Source organism: Triticum dicoccoides, chromosome 5A (genome assembly GCF_002162155.2).
Source record: "Triticum dicoccoides isolate Atlit2015 ecotype Zavitan chromosome 5A, WEW_v2.0, whole genome shotgun sequence".
Classification (NCBI taxonomy): domain Eukaryota; kingdom Viridiplantae; phylum Streptophyta; class Magnoliopsida; order Poales; family Poaceae; genus Triticum; species Triticum dicoccoides.
The window spans coordinates 237043303-237053830 of record NC_041388.1 but is presented as its reverse complement, the minus strand read 5'-3'; positions in this window follow the sequence as shown (position 1 = coordinate 237053830).

Below are 10528 nucleotides of genomic sequence, written 5' to 3'. Positions count from 1 at the left end.
AGACAAGCACTAGGACGGGGGGGGGGGCTTAAAATAAAGATGACCCTCGGGAGCACGACTCTCAAGGGAAAAGTAGGTGGTGGTGAGGCAAATGGTAAAACCAAGGTTGGGCCTTGCAGGAGGAGTTTTATTCAAAGCGAACTGTCAAGGGGTCCCATAACACCCAACCGTGTAAGGAACGCAAAATTCAAGGAACATAACACCGGTATGACGGAAATTAGGGCGGCAAGAGTGGAACAAAACACCAGGCATAAGGCCGAGCCTTCCACCCTTTACCAAGTATATAGATGCATTAATATAAATAAGAGATATTGTGATATCCCAACATATCCATGTTCCAACATAGAATAAACTTCAGCTTCACCTGCAACTAGCAATGCTATAAGAGGGGCTGAGCAAAGCGGTAACATAGCCAAACAAAGGTTTGCTAGGAAGGTGGGTTAGAGGCTTGACATGGCAATATGGGAGGAATGATATAGCAAGTGGTAGGTAGCGCGGCATAGCAATAGAGCGAACAACTAGCAAGCAAAGATAGAAGTTATTTCGAGGGTATGGTCATCTTGCCTAAGATCCCGCAAGGAAGAAGAATGAGTCCATGAAGAAGACAAACGAACGTAGTCGAACGAACCTCACAACTCCGGAACGGAACCGAAGCTAACGAGAGAAGCAACTCGGAAAGAAGCAAACAACATGGTAAACAACCATCACATAAACATGGCATGATGCACAACCAAGTATGATGCATGTCCGGTTTTAAAAGGCATGGCATGGCAAAGTGCAACGAACAACACTACAAACTAAGTGGAGCTCAATATGCAACGAGTTGCATATTGATGAAACACCACATGACTTATTTAGTTCCCTCTCGTTTATGTACCCAACAATATTAAATGTTGATTACATGGCAAGAGGTGAAGAATATTAAAACTACCTACCTAGGCAAGTTTAAATGAGGCCGGAACAACAAACAACAATTCCGAAAAAACCGCATGTGCATATTTTTAGGTTTGGTACTCTTCCGCCCTAAACCATATTTGGAAGTTGTTAAACATGCAAAGTAAAGACACCATGTTAAACTAGGCATTTTTCTACCCCATTTACATATAAAGTTTATTTAAAATGGAGCTACGGTTATTTAGTTATGAATTAAAGCATTTTAACATGGCAATATGGAAAATACACACAAACATCATTTTAAACATTTTAAACATTCATGAAAGTGGCATATCATTAATCTACACAGAATTCTAAACATTTTTCATATATAATTTGTTTTAATATGATGCACCGTTTGTGAGTTAGGATATGCATGAACATGAGGGGTTTTTCTGTAAAAAATGTAGCTCGCTGGATAATGGACAAATTCGTTCAGGAAAAAAACACAACATGGCCCGAAACTGGCTGGACCCAACAGGAGGGAAAAAACAGAGGTCACTGCTCACTTTGGGCCAAGCCCAGCTCGAGGAGAGTTTGGGCCACAGTAGGCCGCGGGGGAAAGGTGGGCCGGTCCACTGGATCGGCGGCTGTGCTTCGCTTGGTCAACACGAGCGGACCCTATCATTGTTGCTCGAACGAAACAGAGGAGCGGCGCGACGCTGGAACAGGAGTGCGGCAGCGAGCAAGAGACGGAGGCGCAGGGGATGGAGGGGCGTGGCTCCTGGCGCGGGACGGCGGCCACCGGCGATGGGCCTCTGGATCCGGGGCGAAGCAGTCGGCGACACAGACTTGTTCTCGAGCAGAGGACGACGGCGGACTTGGCGCAAGCTCCCGGCGACGCTGGGACTCCGGTAGGCGACGGGGAGACCTGCGGGAGGCGGGACGAGCCAGACGACATGGGGCGGGTGTGCTGGATCATACGAAGCCGGGGAGGTCTAGCATGGGATGCGGAACCCGTGTTGAGGCAAGGCTGGAAGGTTGCGGGCGTGGACCTCCGCTCGACACGAAGCAGGGCAGCGGCGGCGGAGCTCGGTGCGTCGTCTCGCAGGAAGACGAACGGGACGGTGGCGGCTGGCGCTGGTTCACAAATCCGCGCGAGGTAGAGGCCCCGAACGAGACGAAGCAGGGGAACGAGCCCACGGCGCGGCGACGGAAGCTCCTGCACGTACCTGGTACAGAGACGGGGAGGGGGTGAGAGAGAAGGAGGAAGGGTAGGGGCGACGGGGATGGCCTGACAAGGTTGGGGTCGCCGGTGTGCTGGAGAGGAGCTCTGGCGAGTTGCTGCGGGGTAGAGGGGAGAGGGCGCCTTGGATCGGGAGGAGCGGCGACCTCAAGGGAGCGAGAGGTTTGCGGGGCCTCTGCTTGCGGGGGGCTGGGAGCGAGGCTTTGGGCTTGAATGACGCCAGGGATGGGGATGGCACGGGCATGGCGAGAGACGGCCGGATCCGCGGGCGCGTCCAGAGTCGGTGAGGGAGGTGGAGGGATTTGGTTGGCCGATGGATGGATTATAGGAGAGGTGGAGCTTTGGCTGCAGGATCAGAATGGATCCCGAGGAAGATGCGGCGGGTGGCGGCATGAAGGGACAAACCTCCTAATTTCTAGGGTTTGATCAAATTAGGTAGAACTTGGTCTATATATAGCAAAAGGAGGGAGTTTTGGATCATCTGATCGAGATCGGATGGCTACGGGTCAACGGAGTAGTCAAATGAAGAAACGGAAGATGCAGGAGGTTGTTCGGGGTTGATCCGGATCCGTTGGTAACGACAGAGCGGGTTGGGTTCTGGACAACTCTCGGACGGGCGCGAGGGGTTCCGAGAACTGTGCGGAGAGGGGGTCTGACAAAAGGCCACGGAGGCAGGGGTTTGATGGGCTGGTTTAGAGTGGAAGTGGACTGTGTAGAAAGCCTTGGGCTGAGAGAAGAGAAGAGAGAGAGGCCCGGCGACTGTTTCCGGAGGCTGAAAACGTCCGACGATAGACCGGCTATACTGCCGCTATAGTTATCCGTTGGGCTATCAAACGAGCTCCGAATGCGATGATACTTGGCAGGCGGACTACTGACAACAAAACAACACTGCATGCCAACTTGCAACCCATTCCGTGAACATTTTCCAGCCACTTATAAAATAATATTTCGTACATGCTGCGGGCGCGTACGAGTGTGTCTGGGTTCAGAATGGACAACAGAAGGAACGGGGAGACCCGGACGAATGCAAGTTTTGAAAACATGACGATGCAAATGCGCATGATGACATGATGAAATGCAACACGCAAGCAAAGGACATGGCAACGACAGCGAATAATTGGAAGACACCTGGCGCAATGGTCTCGGGGCGTCACACCACAACCCATCATTGCCATTCCGCAATTCCATTGAGCTTCCACAAAACCACCACTGCATTCCCGCTACCACCATTTGACATTTGACATTTGAAACTTGAGATTTTGAGTTCGCGGTTTTTCCGTTTCGTAAGGTGTTTCGGCTACTTAGGGACACCGGATGAGCGCTCCATATAGCTAAAACCAAACCTTGAGTTTCCCCGAGGGGGCGCTGCAAAGGACTCTAGTTTGGACCAACACTCAGAGGAGCACTGGCTCGGGGGTTTAAATAAAGATGAGCCTTGAGCCGGCCGACCCAAGGGAAAGAAAAGGCTAGGTGGCAAATGGTAATACAATTGTTGGGCCTTGCTGGAGGAGTTTTATTCAAGGCGAACTATCAAGGGGTTCCCATTATAACCCAACCATGTAAGGAACGCAAAATCAAGGAACATAACATCGGTATGACGGAAAATAGGGCGGCAAGAGTGGAACAAAACACCAGGCATAAGGCCGAGCCTTCCACCCTTTACCAAGTATATAGATGCATTAATTAAATAAGAGATATTGTGATATCCCAACAAAGAACATATTCCAACAAGGAACAAACTCCAATCTTCACTTGCAACTAACAACGCTATAAGAGGGGCTGAGCAAAGCGGTAACATAGCCAAACAACGGTTTGCAAGGACAAGGTGCGTTAGAGGTTTGACATGGCAATATGGGAGGCATGATAAGCAAGTGTTAGGTATCGCAACATAGGCATAGCAAAAGAGCGAGCATCTAGCAAGCAGTGATAGAAGTGATTTCGAGGGTATGGTCATCTTGCCTGCAAAGTTCTCCGAGAAGACGAAAAGCTTGAACCTCATACGCATACTCAACGGGCTCCTCAATCATGTACTCGTCTCCCGGCTCTACCCAAAGCAAGAAACACAAGCAAAGGGAGAACAATCAACCACGTGCAATGCACAAGCAACATGATGCAAAACATGACATGATATGTGGGATGGGGTATGCGATGCATATGCATGATTTGGAAAGGAATGATTGAACCTGGATTCAACCTGGAAATCCAAGAGTGCCACTGGAAAGAGGAGTTGATTTCGGTCGAAATCGATATAAAGATCACCGGAATCGGATGCACGGTTTGGAAATGACAAGCAAAACAAATATGGCACCGGTCTGCGATTAACAGCACGAGGCCATCTAAATGCATCAAGAACAACATGCTACAACACTCTAACATGACAACAAAATACATGGCAGGGATCCACTCAAGATGCTTGACAAAAGATGAACACTGAGCTACGGCTAATTCACTCATTAACAGGTTCAAACAAGCATGGCAAAAGTGCAAAAGATATCAGGTTTCAGACTTGGTGAAATAAACATCAAGTCAGGAATTTAACATCAGGAAGCAATGTTCAGAGCAAAGAAACAACATGCTACAGGAACATATCATGGCAAAGCAAGGCATGTCATGAATCCACTCAAAGCATACAACAAAAGTCCCTTACTGACCATAAGCCAAAAGGGATCAGAAAATACAATTGCAACCACGTGAACATAGCAATTAACGTTAACAGATTCAGACTTTGTGAAAAACTGGAACATGGCAAAACAGATAACAAGTAGGCATGTTTACGATCTCGATGCACTCACCACAAGGCATTGCATGATAAACTAAGCATACACCTAGCAAGTAGACATGGCATGGAAGCTAAACATGGCAAGATCAACAACATAGCATGCATGGATCAACTACAACAAGCTTGGCAAAATTGCTAAACATGTTAACAATCTGCCAGGAACATTTTACAGCAAAAGTAGAGCTCGATTGACTCAATCTAGGGTGCTCCATAAATGCAAACAAAGGCATGGATGGATAGAGCACCACAATATCTACAAAACATCCTTACTAAATCTTGCTCAAAAGAGGCAAGGATCACTTGGTAGCAATATGAACACTTGGCATAAAAATATAAACAGGGCAATGACTTAGAATATTTCTAAGTCCCTGAAATCAGCAACATTAAGTGAGCTACTTTGCATGCTTTTGCTAGTCACCACAAAGATCAAAAAAATACATGGCATATACCCCTGTAAAGATGGAACACATGTAGGTCTTAAGATCATAGGAGGCACACATTAATCATGGCAAAAATGACAAAAGTGCATTTGCTGATAATAAACTGAAACTAACATCACATAGCCCTCTTCCAACATCATTTAGGCATCAAGATGAGCTCAAAAGAAAATGATGCAATGAGATGAAATGAAGTACTCGTCGAGCGATCATTTCGATATGCTACACGCACGAATCGAAGCAACGGTTGTAGAGTTATGACGTGACGAAGTATGCAAAAAAATTAGGGTTTCGGGCAAAAGTCAACCCCGAGGTGGATCTGGATCTAGATCCGGTTACTATAATAGGTGCGGACTTTGAGGATCTCCGGCGAGAGGTCTCTGCTCCGGCGAGGTCGAGGCTCCGCTCTGGCGAAGGGAAGGCGAGGAGGAGGCCAGTGGAGCTCGCCGACGATGAGGTGGCGGGGAGATGGCGGGCGAGGCGGCGAGGCGAAGATCCAGCAAGAGGGCGCGGTGGCCGGCGCATGGCGGCGGCCTCGGGTGGTGCGCGTGCATGGCGAAGAACGAGGCGGTGGCGGAGAGGGCTTCCGGCGGCCGGCGGGCGGAGGGAGGTTCCCTGGCGGCGGGGACGGGCGGCACTGGTGAGGCGGGCCGCGCGGGCCGGCGGCGGGGCTGAGGAGAGAGAGGGTAGCGGTGGTGAGGTGTCATGCTGTGATTCGCCAGGGAGGGCGGCGCGGACATGTCCGGCGGCGTGGGTGTCGGTGTACAAAAAGAGGGGTACACTTTTTTGTACCCCTATAACTGTGCACGGGCAGTCCGAGCCGCGAGCACCACCACACCAAGCAAGGCAAGGGAGGTGAGCCAGGGTAAGACCGAAGCTCGAGAGAACTACGACGCCAAGGCCAAGACCACGAAGAGCAAAGGGGACGAAGCGGACTCCCCCGGCAAGATTCTTGCCGGGAGACAGTTCTAGTAGCCCCGGCAAGACCCTTGCCGCGGCGACTCGTCCCGCGCCTACGGAGCGAGTCACCCTTGAGTACACTGCCCCCAAGGGGCAAGGATTTGGGAGACACCCCCGTGGTGGCATGCAGATCTTCGTGAAGACATTCAAGATCAGATACGCACTAAGGAGACGACAACCCTTGGTGGGATCCCAGCCGAGGAAGACCACAAGGCCCCCGGCAAGCGCCTTGCCGGGGATGACAGCGGGCGCCTCGGCAAGACCCTTGCCAGGGCCCCTGCAAGGCCCTTACTGAGGACACCTGCAGGGCCACCATCAGGCCCATGCCGACTAAACCTCCACCACCGCATGCATGCAGCTGCCGACCCAACCAGCTGGGCAGGCACCTGCGTGGCGGCATGCAAATCTTCGTGAAGACCCACCACTGCGCCACCTCAGCTGCCTGCCTACCTACGTGGCATCGCAGGCGTCAATGCCCAGGGCGCGTGTTGACACAAGAAGGAGCGGCGACGATGGAGGAGGCAGATCTCTCCCCCGTCCCCGATAAAGCAAGGACACCTAAGCAAGACGCATTAAATGCACCTTGTCATGTAATGCGAGGGATAACCTTGCATCAATGTTCCCTTTCCACCTCCTGTGTGCCACTGTGGCAACCCCTTTTCCTATAAAAGGAGGCCTGAGGCGACCAGGAGAAGGATTCGGCTTTTTGGAGCTCCTCACGCCCCATAGCGAGCTCAAGAACACAGATATACAATCCACCAAAGCAGGAGTAGGGTTTTATGCATCCTCGCGGCCCGAACCTGGATAAATGAACCGTGTGCTACCTGCTTGATCCGCTCTTCTCACGACCCCGCGCCCCGCCAACCGTAGTAGGGATCCTCATGATCCCATAGGTGTCGTTCCGCACCAACATCTCTGGCGCGCCAGGTAGGGGGCGCAGTTGTGAGAATTGGCTCTAGAAGTTAGTTCGGCGCTTCTTCATCATCATGGCGCCCAAGAAGAAGACGACGGTGGCGGTTGGCCAGTCGGAAGCTGGACAGCCCGTCCCGACGCGGGCGAGCAGCGGACCGGTTGCAGAGAGGACCCGGGGCGCTGCTCGCGAACACCAACACCATCCCAGTAGCCGGAGTTTGGGAGGCGGCGATGTTTGTGTGCCTGGTAACGGGCCACACGTCGCCAAATCCAAAGGCGGTGCCAAGTCCTTTGCGGGTGGAGCGGGGCCTCCAAGGTCACCGCCACCCCACCCGAAGGCGACGCGAGGGCCTCCAAGACTCCCACGCCGGCGTCAACAGTGCGCTCCTCCCAGGCAGCGCGCGAAGAACGGCGTAATCACGCCGAAGATCCCGGGCGCCGCCGCGGGAAGAGCCCCGAGCGCCACTCTCGGGACGTTGAAGACCCGCCCACTCGCCGAGGCGCTGGTGAAAGCGGCATGCGACAGTGGGGTCGTGATAGAGCTCCTTCTGACATGGTCAGAAGTCGAAGCGCGTCGCGATTCGTGCAAGTTTTGCTGCCGCCGACGCCAGCGGAGGCCCTGGCGCGTGCGCAGTTGCTCCTCGATTTTCCTCCCACTAAGGGGAAACTCGATGAATGGAGAGCCACTATCCGAAGCCTTGTTGCGGTGGCCAAGAAAGACGAACCAAGTCCGATGAGGCCCCTGGGTCGACGCTCCGATGGAGTCCCGTGGACCAGTGGCGGAAAAGTCGGTGGCACCGCGACCACGGTGCATTCACCTCTTCCCCATCCAGTACCGCGGGTGCCGGCTCATCGCGATGTCGCGGGTGACGCCATCTCCATAGCATCATCTGACCCGCGGACCCACTGTGACCAGCGCCAAGTTCTTCGGGAATGAGCCCATGAAGATGCTCGAACCACTATCGAGCACCGGCGCGGAGCGCGCCACCAGTCAGACAGGCAAGCAGGGCCTGCTGTGAACCACCCGGCCCCGGAGAGCCCTCGAGGCCTACCTTACGAGATAGGTTGTCCGGCTTTTACCCGTGAGCTGCGGCAGTTCCAGTGGCCCACTCACCGCACCTTCAAACCTGACATTGGCAAAAAGTACAGCGGCAAGACTCACCCGTCTGAGTTCCTCAGCATCTACACCATCACGATGCAAGCCGCCGGAGCCCGCAACGATAAGGTGCTTGCGAATTACTTTCCATTGGCTCTTAAACCCAACGCCATGTCGTGGTTGATGCACTTGCCGGTAGACTCTATTTCCTCCTGGTCGGATTTGTGCCATGAGTTTGTGGGCGCCTTTACTGGGGGTCACCAAGCCCATGGCCAAGCAAGCGACCTGCATGTCATTCCCCAGAAGGGAGGCGAGAGTCTGCGCAAGTATATACAGAGGTTCAGCCGGGTACAGTACAATATCCCTGATGTTCACCCTACCGCCATCATCAGCGCGTTCCATCAGAACGTGTGTAACAGCAATATGCGCGAAGAACTGGCAATGAACAAGGTGAAAGATGTGGTAGAACTTTATGTTCTTGCTGACAAATGTGCCCGGGCTGAAGAGGGAAGGAAGTACTCCGGCGAAGATGCCAGCGTGGAAACTGACTCCTCAGATGAGGATACTGCCGCCCCGGCGAAGAAAGGCCGGCGCCGCAACAGGAAGCGGAAAGGTAAAGTTGTGCTCGCCGTCGAGGGATCTGGTGACCCCGGCTCCGCCAAGAAAACCAAGGCAGATGACCCCGGCAAGGAAATTTCCGGATGTGTCGCCTGCTAGGCCTTGGCGGCTGCCGAGAAGCCAGGAAACTCCGACAAGCAATACTGCAAGATCCATCGCACCAAAGGCCGTGATCTCCAAAATTGCCGATAGGTTGAGCTCCTTGCTGAGAAGCAGAGGGCTGAATATGAGAGGCGGGACAAGGAGAAAGGCCAGGACAGTGCTGAGGGGTCTGGCAAGAAGCGTGATGGCCAGGCGGGCCGTTGCGGCAAAGATGAACAGTGGGAGAGGCCTGCCCGGGGCCGTGACAAAAAGCCAGAAGACGATGATCACGAAGAGGACGATGAGTCTGGTGACCAAGGATTTCAGAAAGCTACAGAGGCCATGTGCGTTGATGGCGGCGCCTCGCTGCATACCTCTCACCGCCAGCTTAAACAGTGGGCGTGTGAGATTACAGCGGCGGAACCGTCGATTGTTGCCCAAAGGCTGCTAAAGTGGTCCAGCACACCTATCATTTTTGACACTGAGGATCACCCTGATTGCACTACTGCGGTCGGGTGCTTGCCATTGTTGGTTTCACCAACAATACGCAACCTCAAGGTGACAAAGATGCTAGTCGATGGCGGGGCCGGTCTGAACTTAATCTCGCCTGCCGTGATCGAGAAATTGCAGATTCCTGATGAAGACCTCGAAGAGACGAGCATGTTTCAGGGGGTCAACCCGGGAAGAAGTCAACCAAAGGGAAAGGTCACGTTGCCCGTGACTTTTGGAAGTGATCTGAACTACAGGACAGAAAGGGTTGTGTTCGACGTTGCCAAGATCCCCTTGCCTTACAACGGGATCCTTGGCCGCCCAGCACTGGCCAAGTTCATGGCGACGTCACATTACGCCTACAACACCCTGAAGATGCCGGGGCCTGTGACGATCATCATCGTCCCATCAGAAAAGAAGGATGTGCTAATTTGCACTGACCAACTCTATCAACAAGCAGTTGCAGCAGCCGCCACTGCCAAGGCGCTTGCTCCTGCCGCTGGAGCCTTGGGAAGGCAAAAGAAGAAGACCGGTGAGACCTCAGGAACCCACTCCAGCAAGCGCACCTCTTCGGAGTGTAGCGCTCCTGTCGAGGACGTGCCCGAGAGCTCCGCCGATAGAAACAAGAAGTCCTGGGCCACACCGCCAGGAACCAAGAAGGTTTCTGTCAAGGAGGACAGCACGGGAGGAGCTTTTACCATAAGCTCCACCCTTGACGACAAATAGGAAGACGCGCTCGTCACCTTCCTGCGGGCGAATGTCGATGTGTTTGCCTGGCAAGCATCCGACATCCCCGGCGTTCCCAGGAAGGTGATTGAGCACCACCTTGCTGTCTGTCCTCATGCGCGGCCCGTCAAGCAGAAGGTCAGAAAGCAAGCGTTGGAACGAAAGAGTTCATCACAGGGGAGATCCGGAAACTGGAAGCAGCGGGTTTGGTAAGAGGAGTGCTCCATCCAACGTGGTTGGCCAATCCGGTGGAAGTGCGTAAGGCAAATGGGAAGTGGAGGCTGTGTATTGATTACACAGATATTAATAAG